The sequence below is a fragment of the Neofelis nebulosa genome, chromosome 6 (assembly GCF_028018385.1).
Source record: "Neofelis nebulosa isolate mNeoNeb1 chromosome 6, mNeoNeb1.pri, whole genome shotgun sequence".
In the NCBI taxonomy this organism is placed as follows: domain Eukaryota; kingdom Metazoa; phylum Chordata; class Mammalia; order Carnivora; family Felidae; genus Neofelis; species Neofelis nebulosa.
In genome coordinates, this window is record NC_080787.1 from 121,930,335 (window position 1) to 121,943,424 (window position 13,090).

A 13,090-nucleotide genomic window follows, 5' to 3' on the forward strand; every position below is an offset into this window, starting at 1 on the left:
TGGGGAGATGAAAATGTTCTGGGATAATGAGGACAGGTGCACAACATTTTGAATATAATAAAAACCACTGAATTGTATACTTTAAAATGGTAACTTTTAAGTGAATATTACATTTAAAAAAAAAAAGACAAAACAAGTACTCTTTAACTATCATTCCCTAAAACTCTCAGCCCTAGACAACCACCAATCTCTGTCTGTATAGATTTCACTATTTACATACACAGAAGCATGCCACATGGCCTTGCATGTCCGGCTTTTTACTTGGCATATTATTTTCAAGGTTCGTTCATGTTATAGCATACATCAGTAAGTCATTCCTCAGTATGCCCAAGTAATATTACATCTTATGGCTATACCACATTTTGTTTATCTACTCATCAACTGATGGACATTTGTGTTGTTTCTACTTTTGGGCTACTATAAATAATGCTGTGAATATCCGCCTACAACTTTTTGTGTAGGTAGAGGTTTTCATTTCTCCTGGGCACATACTTAGGACTAGAATACGTCAGACAAATGCAAGCTCTAGGTTAAGGTTTTCAGGAACTGCCGAACTGCTTTCCAAAGTGGCTGCACTAGTTGACATTCCCACCAGCAGCATGCACTGGTTCCAATCCCCTGAACGTGTGACTCTTCATATGATGGCAACCACGAACTGTTGCTCAAAAAAGAGACTGGAGGACCCTGAATTGGAAAGGACAGACAGTAGAAGCAGAGACAGTCCAAATGGAAGGCTACATAAAAAGGCTCCCAGGGATGGGAGAAATAGAGGAAATGTTAGACAAATGGTACAGAGTTTGTAAAGAGAAAGTTCTGAGGACCTAACGTAGAGCATAATGACCACAGTTAATAATACAGTATTGTAGGTGCACCAGGGTGGCTCAGTCGGTAAGTGTCCGACTCTTGGTTTCAGCTCAGGTCATGATCTTGAGGTTCATGAGTTCAAGCCCCACATGAGGCTCTGCACTGACCATGTGGAGACTGCTTGGGATTTTCTCTCTCCTTCTTTCTCAGCCCCTCCCCCACATGCACACACTCGCTCTCTCCCTCCCTCCGTCTCTCTCTAAAAAATAAATAAACTTAATGGAAAGAACCAAAATGTCCAACGACTGATGAATGGATAAACAAGATGTGGGGTGTGTATATATATATGTATATATATATATATATACATATATATATACACATACACACACACACACACATATATATACACACACAACGGAATATTACTCAGCAATCAAAAAGAATGAAATCTTGCCATTTGCAACAATGTGTATGGAATGTTAAGCGAACTTAAAGACAAATATCATATGACTTCATTTATATGTGGAATTTAAGATACAAAACAGATGAACATAAGGGAAGGAAAGCAAAAATAATATAAAAACAGGAGGGTGGCAAAACACAAGAGACTCTTAAGTACAGAGAGCTGAGGGTTGCTGGAGGGGTTTTGGGTGGGGGAAAGGGCTAAATGGACAAGGGGCATTAAGGAGGACACTTGTTGGATGAGCACTGGGTGTTTTATGCAGGGGATGAATCACTGGATTCTACTCTTGAAATTACTGAACTAAATGCTAACTTGGATGTTTAAATAAATAAACTTAATACTGTATTATATACTTGAAATTTGCTGACAATAGATCTTAAGCATTCTCTCCACCATGCCCCCCCACCACAAAAAAGGTAACTATGTGAGGTGACATATGTTTAACCTTGATCATGGGAATCATCACACAATGTATCTGTGTATCAAATCATGTTGTACATTTTTTAAAATTTTTTTAAATGTTTATTTTTGACAGAGAGACAGAGAGCCAGAGCATGAGCAGGGGAGGGGTAGAGACAGAGAGGGAGACACAAAATCTGAAACAGCCTCCAGGCTCTGAGCTGTCAGCAAAGAGCCCAAAGCAGGGCTCGAACTCAGGAACAGTAAGATCATGACCTGAGCTGAAGGTGGACGCTCAACCAACTGAGCCACCCAGGCACCCCATGTTGTACATTTTAAATGTATTATAATTTTGTCAATTACATCTCAATAAAGCTGGGGGGGGGGGGAGGGGGATAGGCTCACATGCAAGCAGCAATAGTAAAGACAAATATCAAACTAATATTAAATTCCAGAGAAGAGACTCCATAGAAGTTGATGTTTAAATAGCAGATAAAGAAGAAAGAGAACTAAAAAATAATACCAAAATTTCAAGCCCGGAAGATTAAGAAAGGCTAGGGATACCACAGATGGAGGCAGTCTGGCTGGGGTGTCAGAACCCAAGCAGGCTCTCTGCTCTTCCCCCATTAACAGCCACATCTGATTGCAGTGCCAGCCGAGTCCCCAAAACACAATGGTGAAGGTTGGCGTAAACAGATTTGGCCGTACTGGGTACCTGGTCACCAGAGCTGCTTTTAACTCTAGTGAAGTGGATAGTCACCATCAATGACCCCTTCATTGACCTCAATTACATGGTCTACATGTTCCAGTATGATTCCAACCAGCGCAAATTCAATGGCACAGTCAAGGCTGAGAATAGGAAACTTGTTATCAACGGAAAGCCCATCTCCATCTTCCAAGAGTGAGATCCCACCAACATCATATGGGGTGATGCTGATGCTAAGTATGTTGTGGGGTATACTGGGGTCTTCACCACCATGGAGAAGGCTGAGGCTTGTGTGAAGGGTGGGGCCAAAAAAGTCAACATTTCTGCCCCTTCTGCTGATGCCCCCATTTTTCTGATGGGCGTGAACCACAAGAAGTATGACAACTCCCTCAAGATTGTCAGCAATGCCTCCTGCAACATCAATTGCTTGGCCCTTCTGACCAAGGTCATTCATGACAACTCTGGCATTGTGGAGGGACTCAAGACCACAGTCCATGCTATCACTGCCACCCAGAAGACTGTGGCTGGCTCCTCTAGGAAGCCATGATGGTGGAGAGGCTGTCCAGAACATCATTCCTGCTTCTACTGGCACCTACTCTGTAGGCTAGGTCATCCCTGACCTAAATGCTAATCTCACCGGAATGGCCTTCCGTGTCACTACCCCCAACGCATCAGTTGTGGATCTGACCTGCTGCCTGGAGAAAGCTGCCAAATGGGATGACATCAAGAAGGTAGTGAAGCAGGCATCGGAGGGCTCTCAAAGGAATCCTGGGCTCCACTGAGGACCGGGCTGTCTCCTGCAACTCTAACAGTGATACCCACTCTTCCACCTTTGGTGCTGGGGCTGGAAATGTCCTTAGTGACTACCTTGTCAAACTCATTTCATGATACAGCAATGGATTTGGCTATAGCAACAAGGTGGTAGGCCTTATGGCCCACATGGCTTCCAAGGAATAAGAACCCCTTGGCCCACCAGCCCCAGAGAGAGCAAGAGAAAAAGAGACCCTCAGCTTCTGGGGCGTCCTTGCCCCAACTCATCCTCAAACACACGGAGAATTCCTGACTTGTACACAGTTTCCATCCCAGACCCCCTGAATAAGGGGAGGGGTTTGGAGAGGACTACCTTGTCATGCACGATCAATAAAGTATACTGTACCCCTGGGGAGCGGGGGGGAGACTAGGAAAGAGTGCAAGATTTTGGATCTTTTAGACACACAGAGTTTGACATGATGATGTGACACTGAATTTCTTGGGAGAGGATTACAGAAATCAAGGAAAGGGATGATAATTAGAGAATCACCCCAGAATTAAGAGAAAATTAATTACCATATTCCAGCACATTTTGCTATTATTAACCTTTTACCTCATTTCCAACTAACGGACTATTCTTGAGAGTTTGGGTAACATAATGATAAATAAAAAGCACCTTGAAAGCCAGGATTTTCTCAAAAAAAATTTTTTTAAAGGACTATTTGACTGGCAGGGCATCCAAAGGGGCTAGAACTAGATAAAAGTCTTCCTAACAAGAACAGAGTTCAAGGTACTATAAAAACTAAACATGGTAGGTGGAATCTATCCACTTAGGCAGGACAGAGTCACCTACACATATTTAATGAGAAAATATTCAGAAGGAAGTCTCAGTATCAGGTTAATGCTGCACCGGAACACTGGCTAACTAGCTCTACAAGGTAAGGGAAGTGTTAAGAACGAAGGACAGGAAGGCCAATATCAGATCATTCGGTAACCACCAGTTCATTCAGCAAATAAGTACTGAGAGCCATTAAGTGCCAGAGAATTGTGAACACAGATGTGAAAACTGCCTTTGCGAAGCTTATAACTTGATGGTGGAGAAAGGCAAATAAACAGTCAACTGGTGAGAGGGGAGGTTATTCAGCAGGTACATTTAACAGGAAGGAGGAGGCCCAGTAGAAGAATCATAAAGAATGGCTACGCAAGGGAAATTATATCTACACTGAGACCGAGGAGTAGAATATAACTGGCAACATGTACAGAAGTCTAGAGATGAGAGAAACCAGACAGGTGAGCAGGGAAACCCAATTAGTATGTTAAAATCTAGAACAGCAAGTGCCTTATAAGGTAAAAGCTATATTAAAAACTTTGGGCTTCTTTTGAAAAGCAAAGAGGTATTATGAAATGAATTTATGCACAAAACTAAAAACTACTAGTCAGACTACAATACAAACAACAGATTAAATAAAAACTAAAAAAAAAAAAAAAACCAGGAAAACTAGACAGATTACATTTATCCAGAAAAGACATGGTAGGTGTATTAATGTTTAAAAATATATATATTAACAAATCGGTAGTCTGTTCCCTCTCTTCCAAAAAGAATTCTACCACTGTAATCTCAATTTTGAAAGCAATTTGATTTATTATAGAATAGACTGAGATACTAAGAAAAGAATTGATACATCAAGAACACAGGAGAGACTCAAGCTAAAACTCAGAGAGTTGGTGTTTAGTGTTTGGGAAGAGACTGGTTTAAGGAAGAGTCTGAGGGCTGCTGTCTACTGGGATGAGAAAGAATCAGAAAAATTCATGAACTGATAAAGAGAATTAAGTTTTGCTGTTCTATGAAACCACTTATTTTTCAAAAGAGCAAAGTAAAAACAAATGGTGTGTCCATTTTTTGTCAGTGCTGACACTTGTGCTTCTTTGACTAACAGTTAAAAATGGACCATGAGAGAGCTGAACTTTATGCAGGTTACAGTGTCTGAATATGGAAGGTGTCAGTGAAATGAAGTGGATAAATTCAGCAAATATTCAATTAGGACAATGGTGAGAATCTGATGACACATAAGAGCAAAAGGAGAGAGAAAAAGAGCAGTTAATGAGAGCAAAGGCAGTCAGTGAAATAGTCAAAGGAGGAGTAAAAAGGTTTGGAGACAAGTTAATGAGTTCAATTTAAGTTGGGTAACAAAAAAAAGAGAGAGATAGAATAGAACAACCTATTAGATGAGATGGAATCAGAAAAATAATTCAGAGTAAGATAAGAAAAAGAAAGAACAGATAGGACAAACAAAACAAAAAGCAGTATGGTACCTCAAAATACCAGTAATCAGATTAAATGCAACTGGTCTAAATGCATCAATTAGATTATCAGAGTGAAAAAGACCCAACTCTATGCTGTATAAGAAATCTTTATTTTTTAAAAGTTTATTTTTCAGAGAGAGTGAGTGAGTGCGCACAAGCAGGGTAAGGGCAGAGAGAGAGAGAGAATCCCAAGTGCCGGAGATGCAGAGCCCATACGGGGCCTGAACCCATAAACCATGAGATCATGACCTGAGCTGAAATCAAGAGCCAATGCTTAAAGGACTGAACCACCCAGGCACCCCTAAGAACTAACTTTAAATGTTAGGACTAGGAACAAGAGAAATATAATGAAGAAGCAAATTGTAATGTACAAAGCAAAGAGGTGGCCCTAAACCACAGAAATGAGGAGCTTTGTTTAGTACAAGAAGGGGGCAGGGGGAAGGGTCTAGAAAAAAAAAAAAAAATTCCTAATATTACAAGTAAGTGTGGTCCAGATACTAAGTTTAGGGTGTACAAGTAAGTGTCCTGAACGTCCTTACAACCTGATTATACAGATTTTAATCATTAAAATGTATAATCTTTCTTCAAAGTCCACAACTTGGAAACACTGGCAGCTCTGAGCCTAAAATGTGTCAGCTTTATGGTTGTAACACTTTCCTACCACTTATATCCTCTTCCCTCTTCTGCCAGGTAATACACAAAACACGATGACAGTCACAGGAGTGGGGGCGGCTACACCTTAGGAAACGTGTGTACTGCATCAAGTATGCATTTATAGGCCCTTAACAATTAACAAAGCCGGAGCGCCTGGGTGGCTTAGTCGGTTAAGCATCCGACTTAGACTCAGGTCATGATCTCACGGTTCATGGGTTCGAGCCCTGCGTCAGGCTCTGGCCTGATGACTCAGAGCCTGGAGCCTGCTTCTGATTCTGTGTCTCCCTCTCTCTCTGCTCCTCCCCTGTTCACGCTGTCTCTTTCTGTCTCTCAAAAATAAATAAATGTAAAAAAAAAAAAAAAAAAAAAACAAAACAATAAAGGCTTCCTCACCTCTTCCCCATTGCATTCCTATTTAATAAATTTAAGCTAAAATACTTTCAAATGTCTAATTTGTATCTCTTAAGATAGAAAGCTGAGTATCCATGTTGCTTCCCTTCATAAATCTAACACTGTGTTTGTTCCTTGATTCTTTAATGCCTACATTCTTTAAAATAGCAATGCAAAATGTTATTTGAATTTTACCAAATACATTACTTCAACCACTTTTTAAACTTTGAAATAAAAGTCTCAAACACTGTAAGAAGTTGTGCTAATTACAAGAAAGGTGGGAACAATATGATGAAGATCCAACATACTTAGCACGTTATCTTTGTTTTATTCCTCTTTAGCAAAAGATGGTTTTTGAGAAAGAAAAGCGTAAAAAGTATTTTTTTTTCGAGCTTTTACTTTGAGAAGACTGAAAAGTTCACATCCATGGTTGTAATTTGTTTCTCTTGGATCTAAACATACACCCACCCACTGGCTTCAGAAAACTGCTTGGACAGAAACCTGAGACAGTGATACTTCCTGGAATTTCAATTGAAAAAAAAAAAAAAAAAGAAATTAAGAAAGAAAAAGTATCCTTTCCATGAAGGGATAACCAGTAGCAAATAATGCAAATGTTCTTTTAAATTAATACCCATTGGTAAAAACCCATTCTTACACAAAAGATATATGCATTCATTCAACAGTTCTACAACTATTAAGAAGGTGATTTATAGAATGATTCCCCCTCTCACACACTTGATACACAGTAAGATTCCATTGAACATTAAGCAAAATGTAGGAAAAATTTATTTACCCACAGTTTTGCAGGAACATTCTTAGTCCCCAAAATGCCTCCCCACTTCTCTTTGCTATTGACTGGCTGCCTCTCCATGTGAACAATCAGATTCTTAGGAACAAAGACTGCAATCTTACACCCATATCCCTAGAGCCTCACACAGTATTCGGCATATAGTAAGGTAGTCCAAGATCATAGATCTGATAAACGAGTACTTGGATCATATTCACTAGGTAGTATGCAGCTACAAACAAATCCCAGTAACCACAGAAACAGACTCAGTTCAGGAATCACTCCAGATCCTTTCCTCTCTCTTCATCCAAACTCACTTGGTTGTCCTTTCTCTGTATGTATTTCTAAGGCTGAAATGACCAGTTTTGAATTCTTAGTATCGGATGGTCTTACTGTGAGCTTATCAACAGCTCAGGCTTACTCATCTTTGAATCTCCAGCTTAAAACACAGTAAGAGTGGACCCAAATTTGTCTCATAATTGCAGTTCAAATTCCAAAGAAAACTCCTTCCTTAAATCATATTCCCAAACTTCAGATTTTGTAGTAAACACAATGTACTTCATTGGTAACAAGATTTACTATTGCAATTAAGTTAAATATTTGATCCTAGTCACCTTTATAAATAAATAGTACCTAAAGAGGAAAATTCATAGCACCAAATTTTACTGCACAGAAATACAAAATGAGGCCTCCTTGGGCAGCCTCCTTTAACAGACAGTAACAGTCACTAGAACAGATATACAGGGTAACTATATGTTCTCCATAAAATGTGACATGTAATATTTCTAATTTTTTCTTTAATGTTTATTTACTTTTGAGACAGGGAGAGACAGAGCATGAACAGGGGAGGGTCAAAGAGAGAGGGAGACACAGAATCTGAAACAGGCTGCAGGCTCTGAGCTGTCAGCACAGAGCCCGACATGGGGCTTGAACTCACAGACCGCGAGATCATGACCTGAGCCGAAGTCAGACGCTTAACCGACTGAGCCACCCAGGCGCCCCTGACATGTAATATTTCTAAAACACAGATATCTGTAATTATGTCTCTTCTTTCAAAAACAAAAACCAAAAACAGTAATTTTTTTTTAAAGGCTTCCAGTGGTTCAGCAGGGAGAATGAATACCAAACTCTTCAGTAGGAGCTCCTAAATTTAGCACTTGCTGGCTCCAATCCAGATCTTCAACTTATCTTCTGCTTCCCATCTCCTAATCTCCGGCCCTACCAGCCCCCTCAACACAAAATGAATCTTCACGCTTCCGTGTCCTCATTAATGCTGACTCTTCTCTGTCTAGACTGTCTACTTCCCATGTCTATACTTAAAAGCTTGGGTTGGATTTCTTTTTCTTCCAGGTATAAGGTTAAAAATAAGCAGTTTGCGAACAAAACCAACAATAGCTCTTTTACTGATTTCTAAGTCACAAGGTATGCAGAATAAAACATGAGGCTAGGGGGAGCCCAATCAAGTTATGTGGTAGTTTACTGGGTGCACACGTGCAAACACACACATGCACACGCGAGCGTGCTCACCAATCACAAGGCCGTGAAAGAGAAGCCTGGTAGATGGCAAACCAACCCATGAGGCAGCCTCTAGCATTCTGATAGTACCCACTGACAGAGTAACCAGGATGCCAAGAGCAGTAAAGTCAGACTAAAATGGGTCAAGAGTAATGCAGTCCCTCCCCTGAGACAGCACTAACATATACGTGGTGGGTGATGGCAATCCTCCCAATGGGCAGAACCAGGGGCGGGAAGATCCAATCAGGACTCACACTTCAAGGACAAGCTAGGTGTAATCACTACTGTTACTTATCTAATCATCTACCGTATGATCCACACAACTGATGACCTACAGAATGTGATTTACCGCTGCTCAATGGAACAGGGGAGAGGGAGGTCTCAGGGAAGCCTGACCAACGGGGCTGACCACTGACATACAGGATGAACGGAAATGGGACCGGCGGAATGAATATCACTGGTTGTCAACAGTACACTCTGCCCTTGGTGAGGGAAGAACCTTCGTGATTGGACCTATAAAAGCTACACTGAACAGATACATGCACATTTACATATTGTGCTTAGACGCACAGAAAAGTGTGTGTATATACATACATATCAGACAAAAGGGTTGAAACGGAGTACTCCTGACAACTCAGCTGCCACACTCCACTTCCCCCCCACCCCCCCATCACCATCTCCCTGACCTTTTCCTCCCACCAGAGTCAACCCCAGACTAAGGATGTTAACTAGTTCCATTCACACCATTTAGATTCAGCCATCATTTGCTGATCTTATCCTCATTCTCAATCCTTTCACATCTTCTCTCATTATCACCCCCTATAGTTCCAAGTCAGTAAATGTGAGCCAACAAAAAGCACAGTTATAACAAGAAAATTTGTTTTTGTTGTATTATCTATATAGTCAAAATAAATATTCTTCTCATTGAACCCCAGAGTAATAAGAACAGGGGAGGAGGATAGTTTTTCTCTTCTGGACAAGAGCTGGTCCCAGGTATCTAACAATCAATCCCCTGGGGAGGGTTTTCCTTCTACTTTTACCTCTAACCCTATAGGAATATCCATATTAAGAAAGTTCAGCTCTGACATGGAGTTTATTGTAACAGGGTCTGTCCTGTACCCGTTGTATATTTATCTTAAATACACACGCACACACACACGCGCGCGCGCACACACACACGTAATGGCATGACAAGGCTTGGTATCATTATAAAACAAGGCCACTGATGGCTAGACATATACAAACACTGTAATCCCTGTGCACCTCTGCCCCAGATGACAGGAGTCGGGCTGCAGCAGAATCAGCTCTTGTTGGGAATCAGTGAGCCAGCTGTCCAGGAGGGGCCAGGGCTTATGTGATCAGATCTTCACTTGTTTCAAAGACTTCTTAACAGTTCTAATAAAGACTTGTTAGGCTTTTATGACCCTGGAGAACAACCAAAATGATCAGCCTGTCCCTTTCAGACACACATATCTTTAAGCAATAAATGTACACACTTCCTACTAATTGAGAACTTCCAACTGAGTCTATATAAATGAATGAATGCCCTATGGATTATTATTTCCCATATTAAGTACTACCAGCTTAAGAATTTACAGAAACACACTCTCCATATTTTGCCAAGGGAAAATAAGCAGCTTTAAAAGGATAAGGTTGTTGTTTTAACCCATGTGTACATATTTGCAGATAAAAGACAGGACATGCTCAGCCCAAATGATAATCCTAAATGTGGACAATGACAATTTTTTGCTTTATTTCTATTTTTTTATATTATCATGTTTTCTTCACTGCACGTGTGTTACTATGATTAATAACAACAACAAAAAAAAGATTTAAGGGGCGCCTGGGTGGCTCAGTCAGTTAAGCATCTGACTTCGGCTCAGGTCACGATCTCACAGTTCGTGAGTTCAAGCCCCACGTCGGGCTCTGTGCTGACAGCTCGGAGCCTGGAGCCTGCTTTGGATTCTGTGTCTCCCTCTCTCTCTGCCCCTCCCCCGCTCATGCACTCTCTCTGTCTAGCAAAAATAAAAAAATAAATAAATAAAATGTTAAAAAAAAAAAAGATTTATATAGATTCAAGTCCATTAAAACAAACACTGTGAAGTTTTCTCCCTTTATTTCTGGACTCCTGCTTTAGCAGTTTTCAAGACAGTGCAAAACAGGATGAATAAGTCCCTGCAAAATTATAATAAACTGGTACCATGCAATGTGGTATAGATTAACCTAAAACAGAGGTACATTCATACTATCCCTATTTGAGCTTGGCACTGGTATACAAGAAATTACTAGACTCTAAGAGGCACACACGCTTTCAGACACGGTTACATCAGAGGCCTTTTTTTTTTTTTTTTTTAAGTCAGATTTTAACTGGATTTAAAAGAATGAGAGGAATTTCCTGGATTTTATCAAGCCAGTTTCCCAACAGATTTTCACCCACGCTTCTTAATACAAGGATTAAAGCCACTTAGCAAATTAGAGCTCATTCTTGCCACTCAAAATGCTATTAAGAACATATAAATTAAGAGATCTTTGAAAATCAATACACATCAACAAAAGGCTTAGAGCTCCTGCTCAGAATTCGTTGTTGTAACAGTTTCCTATAAAGTCGGTTGAAAAGCATCAAACATACGAGGGCCTAAGCGCAGGCGGGATCTACTTTCGGACCACACAGCACTAGGGAGAGATGGGGAACACAGATCTACACTCGATGGAGAAAGAGCCTTTCTTGTTTTGTTATCATAGGACAAGTATCACTGTCAAGTCTTCACCACAACTTCATTAAAATACCAAGCCATATATACGCACAATTTAACACAGCACAAGGAGGACAGGGACAGATTTTTCAGAACTGCAAAATGGCATCTGCAGAATGTCTCCAAGGAACGACAAAGGCACTTCTTTGGCCCTGACAAAGAGAACAATGTTTCCACTTGGACACTACAAGACTATTGCATTTCAGAGTGGGGGGTGGGGGAAGAGGCAATAAAAATTAACACAAAACAGAACTGAAGGAGCAGAAGGACAGCCTGTAGGGAAGAATTAAAAGAAAGTATTGAGGATACAAGTTTCACTCATTACAGTGCACAAAAGTAAGAGTCCTTATGGTTTTAAAAACTGGGGAATTTCAAACATTAACTTTGAAAAGAAAACTTACAACTAAAAAAACTCAGGGGGCGCCTGGGTGGCTCAGCCAGTTAAGCATCCGACTTCACCTCAGGTCATGATCTCAGTTTGTGAGTTCAAGCCCTGCATTGGGCTCTGTGTGGACAGCTCAGAGCCTGGAGCCTGCTTCAGATTCTGTGTCTTCCTCTATCTCTGCCCCTCCCCCACTCACCCTCTGTCTCTCAAAAATAAGCGTTAAAAAAATTTTTTTAATAAAAAAATAAAAAAACTCAGAACATAAAACTACTTATCTCACCAAATCAACCAAGTTTTTTAGGTTCATAAACACTGTGCTTCTATAATTCACGTTGCTTAAAAGGCAGCTTATAAACAAGCTACACATATTTAATTTCTCATGACCACTCTGAGAAATATAGTATCAACACCTCCATTTTACAGATAGGAAAGGGGCTATCAGGCAGATCTAATCTCAATTCCAAGTCCCTAACTTATTAGAGCTAGGACTTTTGAGTTTCTTTCCAAGACACTTTTACCTTGATTCTCAGGACTATCAACATCAAAGAACAGTCACAAAGATTAAAAACAAACTATTGTCCAAAATGGGAGAATATATTTCCTAAATACATATATATATTTCCTAAGATATATACTACAATGGAACTAGAAACTTAATAAATTAAGGGTGGGGAAATGAGGATATACCTACTTTTAATCAACCAAATAACATTTTCTAAACACTGTTAAGAGACAGGTTTAAGAAACACCTTCAGGGGAAACACACACACACACACACACACACACACACACACACACACTCATCTGATGAGTGCCAAGGGTCAGGATTAATTATAAAAAGTGAGTATGTGAACACACTGGATGAAGAAAGATCATAATCAGGGCCTTATGCTGTTCCTCTTTCACTTGAAGTGTATGTACTTTATCTGCAGTAGATAGTACCCTAGACAACTTGATGCTTTTGTATCGTGGAAAAAACAGTTAAAATTATGAACAGCACACTCTGATTAAAATAAGTAGAACCGTACATATTTTACCAACAGGTACATTTTTCACATAACTATTTCTTCCCCATAAATTGTTAGCCCTACTTTGAACCTCTACACAACCTCAGTAACTGCAGAAAGAAAACCCAAATTCTTCCACACGAAATGCAGAGTCCCTAGACTCTGGCTGG

At 40.2% G+C, this 13,090-nt stretch overlaps 1 protein-coding gene and 1 pseudogene across 30 annotated transcripts in view; one reads left to right on the plus strand and one right to left on the minus strand.

Moving 5' to 3' along the window:
- Nucleotides 1–13,090, minus strand: part of EPB41L2 (erythrocyte membrane protein band 4.1 like 2) — a 220,619-nt gene that overhangs the window by 148,356 nt on the left and 59,173 nt on the right. The gene's annotated exons all lie outside the window — the stretch shown is intronic.
- On the plus strand, nucleotides 2,328–3,332 carry LOC131514841 (glyceraldehyde-3-phosphate dehydrogenase-like; annotated as a pseudogene).